Source organism: Tamandua tetradactyla, chromosome 23 (genome assembly GCF_023851605.1).
Source record: "Tamandua tetradactyla isolate mTamTet1 chromosome 23, mTamTet1.pri, whole genome shotgun sequence".
NCBI lineage: Eukaryota > Metazoa > Chordata > Mammalia > Pilosa > Myrmecophagidae > Tamandua > Tamandua tetradactyla.
Genome location: NC_135349.1, coordinates 19,082,547 through 19,093,774, shown reverse-complemented (window position 1 = coordinate 19,093,774; position 11,228 = coordinate 19,082,547). Strand labels below are relative to the sequence as shown.

Genomic DNA, 11,228 nt, shown 5'->3' with positions numbered 1-11,228 from the left:
TTATGTCTTCTCTTATCATTATTATTTCTTTCTTTTTGTTTGCTGTGGGGTTGGCTTGCTGTTCTTTCTATATTTCTTCCAAGTGAACAGCTAATTCCTCAAATTTTGCTCTTTCCTCTTTTAAAATAAAGGCAGTTAAATTAATGAATTTCCTTCTTAACACTGCTTTTGCTGTACTCATAAATTTTGATATGTTGTGTTTTTATTTTCATTTACCTTGAGATATGTATTGATTTTTTCTTGTAATTTCTTTCTTGACCCACTGGTTGTTGGTGAGTGAATTGTTTAGCCTCCATGTATTAGTGAATTTTCTGACCCTCTGTCTGTTATTGACTTCCAACTTCATTCCATTATGACCTTAGAATGTGTTTTGTACAGTTTCAATATTTTTAAATTTTTTGAGACTTGATTGTGTCCCAGCATATGGTCTGTTCTTGAGAATAATCCACAAGCACTCCAGAAAAATATGATCCTACTGTTGTGGTATGTAGTGGTCTGTAAATGTGTGCTAACTCTAGTTTTTTTTATCATATTATTCAAATTATCTCTCTTTAATGATCCTCTGTCTATGTGTTCTATCCATTGATGACAGCAGTGAATTGAAGTCTCCAAATATTATGGCAGAGGTATCTATTTCTCCTTTTAGTGTTGTCAATGTTTGCCTCATTCATTTTGGAGCACTCTGGTTTGGTGCATAAATATTTATGATTACTATGTCTTCTTGTTGATTTGCTGCTTTTATTAATACATAGGGCCCTTCTTTGTCTCTTTCAATTGTTTTACATTTGAAGTCTAAATACCAGCTGTTAGTATAGCTACATGTGCTCTTTTCTGAGAGCTGTCTGCATGAACTATGTTTTCCCAACCTTTGACTTTCATCCTATTTCCTCCATTAGTCTTTCTTGTCCTTTTCCCTTCCCTTCTTCTGGGGTGCTCACAACATGTATGTTTGTGTGCTTCATGTTGTCATTCAATTCCCTGAGACCTTGCTCATATTTTCCCATTCTCTCCCCTATGTGTTTTTTTTTGTCAGACTCAGATGTCCAGTCCTCTAGTTTATTAATTATTCTTCTTCCTCTTCAAATGTATTGCTGTAGATTTCCATTGTTTTTTTTATCTCTTCCATTGTGCCTATCATTCTCATAAGTTCTGTGATTTGTTTTTTCCATATTTCAAGTTATTTTTGTACATCCAATGTCCTTATGTCCTCCCTCAACTCGATGGTTTGAGTTTCGATGAGATTTTCCATGTCTGTTTGAACATTCTGAAACAGTTGTTTCAACTCCTGTATCTCATTTAAAGTATTGGTTTATTCCTTTGACCTGTACACATCTTCTATTTTTTTAGTATGACTACTTATTTTCTGCTGGCTTCTAAGACAAAGATGTCCTTAATTAGTTTATTTTAGAGGTTTCTTTCACTCTTTTACCAAGTATTTTATTGCTGTTTGGTTTTGTTCTCTATCTATTCTTTGAAGTTCTTTGACCTCTAGTATATATTCAGTATATATAACTGATCAGATGTTATCAGTTATTATTTTTCTGTTTCTTTCCCTGCCTATGAAAAGCCCTTTTTTTTGAGGAGGGCTTCTTCAGGTATTATTGACCCCAGACAGATTTTCCCAGACCAGAAAGGCCCACGACTCTGGAGGAACAATTAGCCAGCATCAGTTTTCCCTGGACCCAGCATGTTGCCAGACTGTCCTGTGAAGCTTCTGCACCCTGTGATTTTCCTATCCTTCCTGGCATGTAATGTTTGTTTGTCCACAGCTTCCTATCAGCTTAAAATGATGTGGTGCCTTTACTTTCCCTTTAGGGAATTATCTCCTTTCACTGAATGGCTTACTTTGTCTCTCAGACAAGCTTAATTCTGTCCTTGCTTTGGGTAGTGTTGGAGCCTGAGAGTATCTCCAGTTCTATCTAATGAACTGTTAGGAGTAAAAGATAAAAAACAAAAAAGCAAAAGTAAAATAAGCCTTTTCAGAGCCCAATCTTACTCCTCAGGTTTGTCCATCAAGAGTTTAAGTTGGTACACACATAGCTGTATGTATCTCCAGGCTCTATGTGCCACCTCTTCTTATGGTCAGTCCTTTTCCAGTATTTAGTGCTGTCCAACTCAAAAAAACCCTTTTTTTTCTTGTCAGCTCCACCTCCTCTCTACTGGGGCAAAAACTCCTAGTTCCTTTAATGCTTATTCCATGTTTATCTGTGCTGGGGGCCCATTTTCAGTAGTCAAAATTGGTTAATTAATTCTGCAATTGGAGCTTAGTTGCGCTAAGCCTTTGCTGCTAGTAAAGACTATTTCCTTTTCCCTTGGGGAACCAGATGGTGTGTCTATGGGGGAGGGGTGTTGACCTTTCCCACTTGGGGGACTTGCAATTCTGTGTGGGAGCTCAGTGGTTCCACCTGGTTTAGGCCAGTGTAGGCTGTGTGTTTGGTCACTGATGTTCCCCCAGCAGGTGCTCTGCACCGTTCCTGGATATTTACTACTTACTCTGGAAGACAAACAAAATTCCACATATCACTGTGCTGCCATCTTGCCCTGCCCTGAGAATACAATTTAAAAGGCATTATTTGAGACTTGAATCTACCTTTCCAGCAAGTGTACCAAAGATTTGTGTGACATAACTGTGGTGAAGAATATGTTTTCTTCAACATACAGTTCTAAGGACATTGCTCTCTATGAACATCAGCTAATAACCACTTTAAAAAAAACAAAAATAAACATTTGTTTCACACATAGATGAGGGAGTGCAGGCGTGTGGGATTCAGCTAACTAGTATTTTGCTAAATCTGTCGTGTTTGAATCGTGAGAGCCCCATGGAAGAAAAGACCTAGTAACAATTCAAAGCTTCCGGTCCCAACCGAAACACAGCATCATTTAAAAATATGGAGTGCTTCACAAAGTTCATACCATCTTTGCACAGGGGCCATGCTAATCTTCTCTGCATCACTCCAATATGTGCTACCAAAGTGAAAACAGTTACATTTTTATATGTGGTGCTCAGTTTACTAGCCAGGAAGCTTAAACAATAGGCTAAAACAAAGAAATGTAAGTGGCCATGAAACTTGGAAATATATGCTTTGTAGAGGTGAAAATTTGTCTTTGTTATTCTTTTGCATTTTGAAAACCAAAGCAGCTGTTCATTCTTTCATTGAAAAATACAAAAGAAACCTTAAATGTGATACACTGTAATGGATGAAGGAATGGAAATATCATCCTACCTATAACCACCATTTCTTGAGAGAAGAAAGATTCTACTGGCCAATTACATGGACTGTCATTCACTGCACATCATTTCCTAAGGAGAAGGATTACATCTTCTGTTCTATTATATTCTTGATTGAAGCACATCAGATCATGTCGACAAGGAGATAAACTGCAGTTTGAGTATTTTCCAAAATATTCATATCATTTCCTTGATTGAAATCTTTCTTAATAATATAAATAGGCAATAAATAGAAAATCACAACAAGGTATGAACAGCTCATAGAGGTTATTAGAATGGTGTTCTGAAAACATGGAGATGATAAACCAACCAGGCTCAGTGTGTTTCCCAGGTGAATTGGCACAAACAAAATATATAACCACAGATGTGAATTCATCCTGATTAGAGGGTGGCACAAGACACTTGGAAAGGCAGGAGAGAAGTCTGCACACAGGCATGCCCATCTAGGGTTGTAAAATGACTTGAGAATAGCAAGGAGATTTGTCTCAAATTTATGAGTGTGAAAAGATGAGGTGGGATGAAGGTGTAACTGAGATTGCAAGTGTTCTTTTTTAGCCTGTTATAAATTGTACATTATCCTAAAGATTAAGAACAATAATGGTGCCAATTTTAGCAAAGGAGTAAAATGGTAAAATTCATTTTAAGAAACGTGTCTAATTGGTGTTGATTGGATGAACAAACATTAAAGACTCAAGTTACTGTTATAATAGAGGAGTGACTGATTAAGATTTGAAAAATGTAGAGCAAGTGAAAATAAAGGGAAGATGAATTTAAGAATATTTTAGGCACCATCATTACAGTTGTTCTGAAGCTCTTCAAGTGAGTGTCTAGACTTGACCACTTCTATATAGCCAGAACAGAGCAAGTTTTTTATCACCCTACAGTTTCTTAAAAAGGTTTTGGGTGTTGAAATAACAATTCCAAGGTATGACACAGAGAAGGAAATGATAATAGGAACAGGGTGATACAGTGGTGTTGTGACATGGAAAAATCCATGCTGGGAGGCATGCAACATAGTGAATGAATCTTGAGGATATTACGTTGAGCAAAATAACCCAGAAACAAAGGGACAAATATTGTATGGTGTTTCTTATAAAATACTTATAAGAAAATTAGGGCTTAGATTGTAAGTTCTTGCAGCTGTTACATTTATTCCTGAGCTTTAAGTCTTATTTCTAAATTCTGAGACGCTGTGAACTATGTGTATAACCTGGTATTTCATTTGGACTTTGGGTATGTGTGTAACACCTAAGACTCAGAGTTGAAGTTTGGAAGCTCTTAATGTCAGAATAGCTCCATATAGCCACTGTTAAAGACTCTTTAAAAGAGATTAGTCTTCAACTGTGAGATAAGAACAAAGCTGATCTGGTTGGGACAAAGGTAGATCGGACTACAGGTTAAAGGATGATATTTCCTGTATATTAGAACTTCACATACAGTATGAGACTGAAAGAAAAGATGTTTATATTATCCCATACATGAATTGTCTATAGCATAAAATCTAATATAACTTGTCTGGCCAGCTCATTTAAACAACTTAAACACATGGAGCCTAGAATAAGGAGTGATACTTGTAATTATTTATAGCTTAATGCAATATACTGATACATTCCTGAGTATGTTGTGCAGATAATTAAAAAATATTGGCAAATTCCCCTGAAAGACTGGAGAAAAAATATGCAACTATCAAACTTCCCCTCCTGAGAAATTCCTGATATTCAAACATTAGGGACTCCTAACATAATTGATCAAGCCATTGATATTGAGGCTTGCATTTATGAAACCTATTTCTGTAACATGGAGGCTAAGCCTACTATAATTATGCCCAATTGTCACTTCTGGAAAATCCCTTTTGTTACTTAGATGTGACCTCTCTCTGTTGAAACCCAGCTTTGCAAGTAAACTTATTATGCTCCCCTCTATGTGGGACATGATTTCCAGGATGAACCTGGCCCTGGCATCATGGGAGCAACAATGCCTACCAGCCCAGAAATGGGAAAAGAAATGTAACAAAATAAGGTATCAGTGGCTAATAGATTTCAAATGGAGTTGAGATGAAATTCTGGGGGTTACTCTGATGCAAGTATAAGCTACATACTGTTAATTGCAGTGGTATGCCAATCCCCAACCAACAGTATTCCTGAAAACCCTAAAGGATATCCTTGGTTTTATTTGACACTCTATAGAATTTTCACTCATTAAGTTGATTGTTCAGAAACTTAAAATTTCCTGATTGTTTCTATTCTAGTTAAGCCTTGAAACCCAGAGGTGTGAGCCTCCACAAGAATGCAACAAATTGTGTCCCCCCTGCCCCATAATTTCAACACCCATATTCACCCTGAAAAGTTAGAATTGTCATTACCCAAATATCCCTGAAGATTGGGAGGAGGATCAAATAAGAGTAAGGAGTTGTAACAGGATTTAACACATTTTTGTGACTTTTGAGTCACTATATGAATGCTTCTTGTTAGTCTCTAGTGACTAGTCTTTAGTCACTAGAGCTAGAAAGAAAAGCCTGATGTTGGGGATCAACACATCATACTTTGAAATTTGCTGCATAACTACTTATTAAGCTGTATTTTGAAATTTATCAATTTCTGCATATAGGTTACATTTCACAACAAAAAAGCATTTAGAAAAAACGTTTTGGCTCTTGAAATAATACAACCAAGATATGACAGAGGGAAGTGAATGATAATATAAACAGACTGATACAGTGGTTTTATGATGTGAAACAATGCAGCAAAGAGAACATACAATCAAAAGAAATATTACTTGCATCCATGAAAATAATAAAGTTGATTATTTTAATTAGGAATTATTTTCTGTTCAAAAGCCTATATATTTTTTTCTAATTCATTGTAAGGAGACAAATTTTAATGAAATTGCAAAATTTGGGTGTTCATGAAGAAGTGAACATTACCAAGTTAGAGACATTGACATCACACATTTCTCAACAGATAGGGATTGATGATTCAGGTGTCCAGACTCTCACCACCTAAATAGTGAGTGAGATCACTGCCTCCAGAAGACCATGAACTTCCTGACTTATGAAGACCCTTGGGGGACAGCTATGGCCTGCACTGTCCTGTGATTCTCTCTCCTGCTGTTGTGGTCCTGGGGATATTTATGAAATACCAAGATACCCCCACAATCAAGGTGAACAACTAGTTTCTGAGTTAAATCCTACTCACCTTACTCATCCTGTGCTCCCTCTGCTCCTTGCTCTTCACTGGCCATCCCAATATGGCCACCTGTATCCTTTGAAATTGAGATTTGCAATTGGAATTAAATTTGGAATTGTATTTTAAAAAATATTTTTTATTGAAAATTCTTCATACACATACAGTTCATACTTGGTGTACAATTAATGGATCACACTATAATCACAAAGTTGTGTATTTATCACCATGATCACTTTTATAACATTTGCATCACTTCAGAAAAAGAGATAAGAAAAAGAAAAAACATCATACATCCCATAACCCTTACACCTCCCTCTCATTGACCATTAGTATTTCAAGCTACCCATTTTTTTACCCTTAGATCTAGTATTTACATCTTTGATTCATTCTGACTTAAATTTTTGAATAACATCTTAAATATGGATTCTCTTTCATTCTTTTGTATATGGATATCTAGTTTTCTAAATACCATTTATTGAGGGACTGCACTGCCCAAGTGGTTGCCAGGTTGGTTGCTTATCAGAGATCAATTGTCCATAGATGAGACATTCAAATTAATTTAATTGTTTAGTATATCTTTCTTTATGCCAGTACCATGCTGTTTTGACCACTGTGGCTTCATAATATACTTTAAAGTCAAGTAGTGTGATACCTTGCACTTCATTTTTTTCTTGGGCTTTTTTAACTATTCAGGGCACTCTGCCCTATGAAATAAATTTGATTATTCGTTTTTCTGTTTCTACAAAGTAAGTTGTTGGGATTTTAATTAGTATTGCATTGAATCTATAAATAAAATTGGGTAGAACTGACATCTTAACTGTATTTAATATTCCAGTCCATGTCCATTTAATCTGTGTTGTCTAGTTTATTAGTCTATAGTTGCTCATAGTATACATTCATTATCTCCTTTATTTCTGAGGGGTCAGTGACTATGTATCCTCTTTCATTTCTGATTTTATTTATGTGCATCCCCCCCCTCTCTCCCTCTCTCTCTCTGTCTCTCTCTCTCTCTCTCTTTCTGTCAGACTAGCTTAGAGTCCATTGATTTTATTAATTTTTTCAAAGAACCAACTTCTAGTTTGGTTGAATTTCTCAATTGTTTTCTTATTCTCAATTTCATCTATTTTGCTCTTCTATTTTTATTTCTCTTCTTTATTTGTATTCTTCCAAATGAACAGCTAATTCCTTGTTTTTTGGTCTTTCTTTTTTTTGTTATAGGCATTTAATACAATATCTTTTCCTCTCAACACTGCCTTTGCAGCATCCCACAGACTTTGATATGTTGTGTTTTCATTTACATTTGCCGCAAGATTTTTACTAATTTCTCTTGTAATTTTCTCCTTTTCCTACTGGTCATCTAAAAGTTGGAAAGTTTTGATTATCTCCATGAATATGTGACATGCACAATTGTGGGTGTGCTCTTCTGATTAAATGGAGATGAGACTCCACCCATGCTGGGTGGGTCTTGATTAGTTTACTGAAGTCCTTTAAAAGAGGAAACATTTTGGAGGAAGCTCAGAGCAAACAAATTCAGCAGAAATGAGAGAAACTGCAGAGCTGACACAGATGCAGACACAGGGAGAACAGAGACTCAGATATTTGGAGATGCGTGGAGCCCAGCACACATTGCCATGAAATGTCAAGCAAGCCAGAACCTGGAGAGAGACAAGAGAAGCCAAGAGTTGAAAGGCATCCCTGGATAAGTAAAGTAGGGAAACCTCTCAGTAACAGAGGAACAAGGGACTGACAGATGCCAGTCACATGACTACCTGACTGACAGAGGTGTTCCTGATCCATTGTCCTTTCTTGAGTGAAGGTAACCTCTTGTTGGTGCCTTAATCTGAACACTTTCACTTTCTTAGAACTGTAAACTTGTAACTTATTAAATTCTATATAAAAGCCACTCCAGTTCTGATATATCAGAACTGCAAATTGTGAGCAGACAGATGCTACAGTTTGGGTAAATCAATATGCAAACAAGCAAACACAACAATAGTTCCACATGGGAGAGGGATAAGAATCCTAAATTACTGTAAAAGGGACTTTGCAGATGTGGTAAAGTTAAAGGGTTTTGAGAAGGGGAGATTATCCTAGATTATTTGGGTGGGTACACTAAAATCACAAGTGTCCTGATAAGGAGTGGGAGGAGAAGGGATGTTTTGACTACAGAAGAAGAGAAGCTGATGTGACTAATAAATCAAGAGATTGGAGTGATGCTCCCTTAGCAAAGAGTGCTAGCAGCCTCAAGGAGTTGGAAGAGGCAAGAACCAAGTACTTCCCTGAGCCTCTAGAAAGAGCCAGCCTTGCCAATGCTTTGATTTTAGCCCTGTATGACTCACTTCCATTTTCTGACCTTCCTAACTGTGAGAGAATAAATTCGTGCAGTGTTAAGCAACAACTTCGTGTTACTTTGCTTCAGCAGCAATAGAAAATTAATACACTGACTGAGAGAGAAAGAGACAGAGCCAGAGACAGAGAGAACACATAAGGCCAAACTCAGAAATGGAAAAGAAGACATCACCACGACCTTACAGAAACTGAAAAGCTTACAAAGGAGTACAATTTTTATATATTTTTATTGGGATAAAATTAGCCTATAAAATTCTCAATTTTAGTCATTTTAAAGTGTGCAACTAATTCCACTCCCTCCATTCATCCAGTTCCCTCACCCATTCCTTCCATGTTTTAGCATGTTGCAAGAGTAATTTTTTACTGCAATGAAAATCAGGATTTTCTCTCAAGCTACCCAACTACCTGTTTCTAAAGTTTGTTCTTCATGCTTCTGAGGTGTTTTAAAGGGTTTTGGAGCTTCAGACTCTTGGAGTTAGAGGACTTTTGTCTCCAGGGACGTAATTCAGTTTTGAATATGAGTGATAAACACATCTTGAAATGCAGCGGTTAGGAGCTCTGATTTTAGCTCTTCTTTCCAAAGGTTATTGCATCCTCATTTAAGAGGTAGAATTGTTCAGGTTCCTTTTTTTTTGCTTTCAAACTTAGGAGTTAAACTTCTTCAGAGGTATAGTTTATTTTGAAACTGTCTGGAGATTTCTGTAGGCTTTTGATTTTATTATTTTATTGTGAAACATAACACTACAAAAAAGCAAGACATTTCAAAGTACATTGCAACAATTTGTTACAGAACAGATTTCAGAGTCTGGCACAGGTTACAGTTCTATAATTTTAGGTTTTTCCTTCTAGCTTTCCCAAAACACTGCAGACTAAAAGAAATATCTCAATATAATTATTCAGCAGTCATACTCATTTGTTAAATTCTACCTTCTCTGTTATAACTACACTTCTCCTTTGATCTTTTTCCCAATCTTTAGGGATGTTTGTGCTATGACCATTCTAATTTTTTCATGTTGAAAATGGTATTGATAATGTGGGATAGAGGGATATAATATTTCATCAGAGCATATGCCATATTTTGTTTGTCCACTCCTCTGTTGATGGGCAATTGGATTGTTTCCATCTTTTGGCAACTGTGAATAATGTAATATCAGGGTGCAAATGTCTGTTTGTGTTACTGCTTTCATCTCTTCTGGGTATATATTGGGTATTGGTATTGCTTGATATTTAATTTTTCTAAGAAATTGCCAAACTAACCTTAATAGTGGCTGTACCATTATACATTACTACCAGCAGTGCATAAATGTTTCAATTTCTCCACATCATCTCCAACATTTTTAGTTTCCTGTTTGTTTAATAGCAGCCATTCTTACAGGTGTGAGGTGATATCTCATTGTAATCTTCATCTGTATTTCCCTTATAGCTAACAAAAATGAGCATCTCTTCATGTGATTTTTAGTCATCTGCAATTTGCTCTTTGGAAAAATGTCATTCATATCTTTAGCCATTTTATAAATGGGTTCTTTGTTCTTTTGTTGTTGAGATGAATGATTTCTTTATTTATACAGGTTGTCAAACTTTTGTCCAAAACCTGATTTCCAGATATGTTTACTACTGAGTTGGCTCCTCTTCACTTTTTGACAAAGTCTTTAGGGGTACAAAAGCATTTTGTTTTGAGGAGTTCCCATTTATTGATTTTTTTCTTTCATTGTTTATGCTTTGGGTGTAAAGTTTAGGAAACTACATCCTATTATTAGCTTTTGAAGATGTTTCCCTCTATTTTTGCCTAGGAGTTTTATGTTACTGGCTCTTATATATTGGTTTTTGATCCATTTTGAGTTCATTTTTGTGTAGGGTGTAAGGTAAGGGTCTGTTCTCATTATTTTGGCTATTGGTAACCAGTTTTCCCATGGTCATTTATTGAAAAGGCTATTGTATCCCAGTTCAGTGGATTTGGGGGTCTTGTTGAAGATCAGTAGACCATAGATTTGTGGTCTATTTCCACACACTCAATTCAATTCCATTGGCCAATACTTCTATTTTTATTCCAGTATCTTGCTGTATTGACACTTGTGGCTTTGTAATAAGCTTTAAAATAAGGAAGTGTTAATCCTCCCACTTCATTCTTCTGTTAAAGGATGTTTTTAGCTATTCGGGGTTTCTTTTGCTTTCAAAGGAGTTTGACAACTAACTTTGCCAAGTCTTCAAAATAAGATATTACAATTTGTATTGGTATTGCATTGAATCTGTTGATCAATTTGGGTAGAATTGACATCTTTTAACTACACTTACCACTCTTATCCACAAGCAGGGAATGTCTCTCCACCTATTTGGATTTTCTTTGATTTCTTTTAGCAATGCTGTGCAGTTTTCTGTGTACAGGCCCTTTACATCCCTGCTCAAATTTACTCCTAGATAATTGTGCTGGTTTGAAAGGTTGTATGTACTCTAGAAAAGCCATGTTT

General features: G+C 36.1%; 1 non-coding gene across 1 annotated transcript; it reads right to left on the bottom strand.

Annotated features, from left to right (window-relative positions):
- Nucleotides 1-2,882: 2,882 nt before the first annotated feature.
- On the bottom strand, nt 2,883-2,989 carry LOC143667895 (U6 spliceosomal RNA). Its single transcript, XR_013168200.1, has one exon. It is a non-coding gene; the product is annotated as a U6 spliceosomal RNA (small nuclear RNA).
- Nucleotides 2,990-11,228: the final 8,239 nt, after the last annotated feature.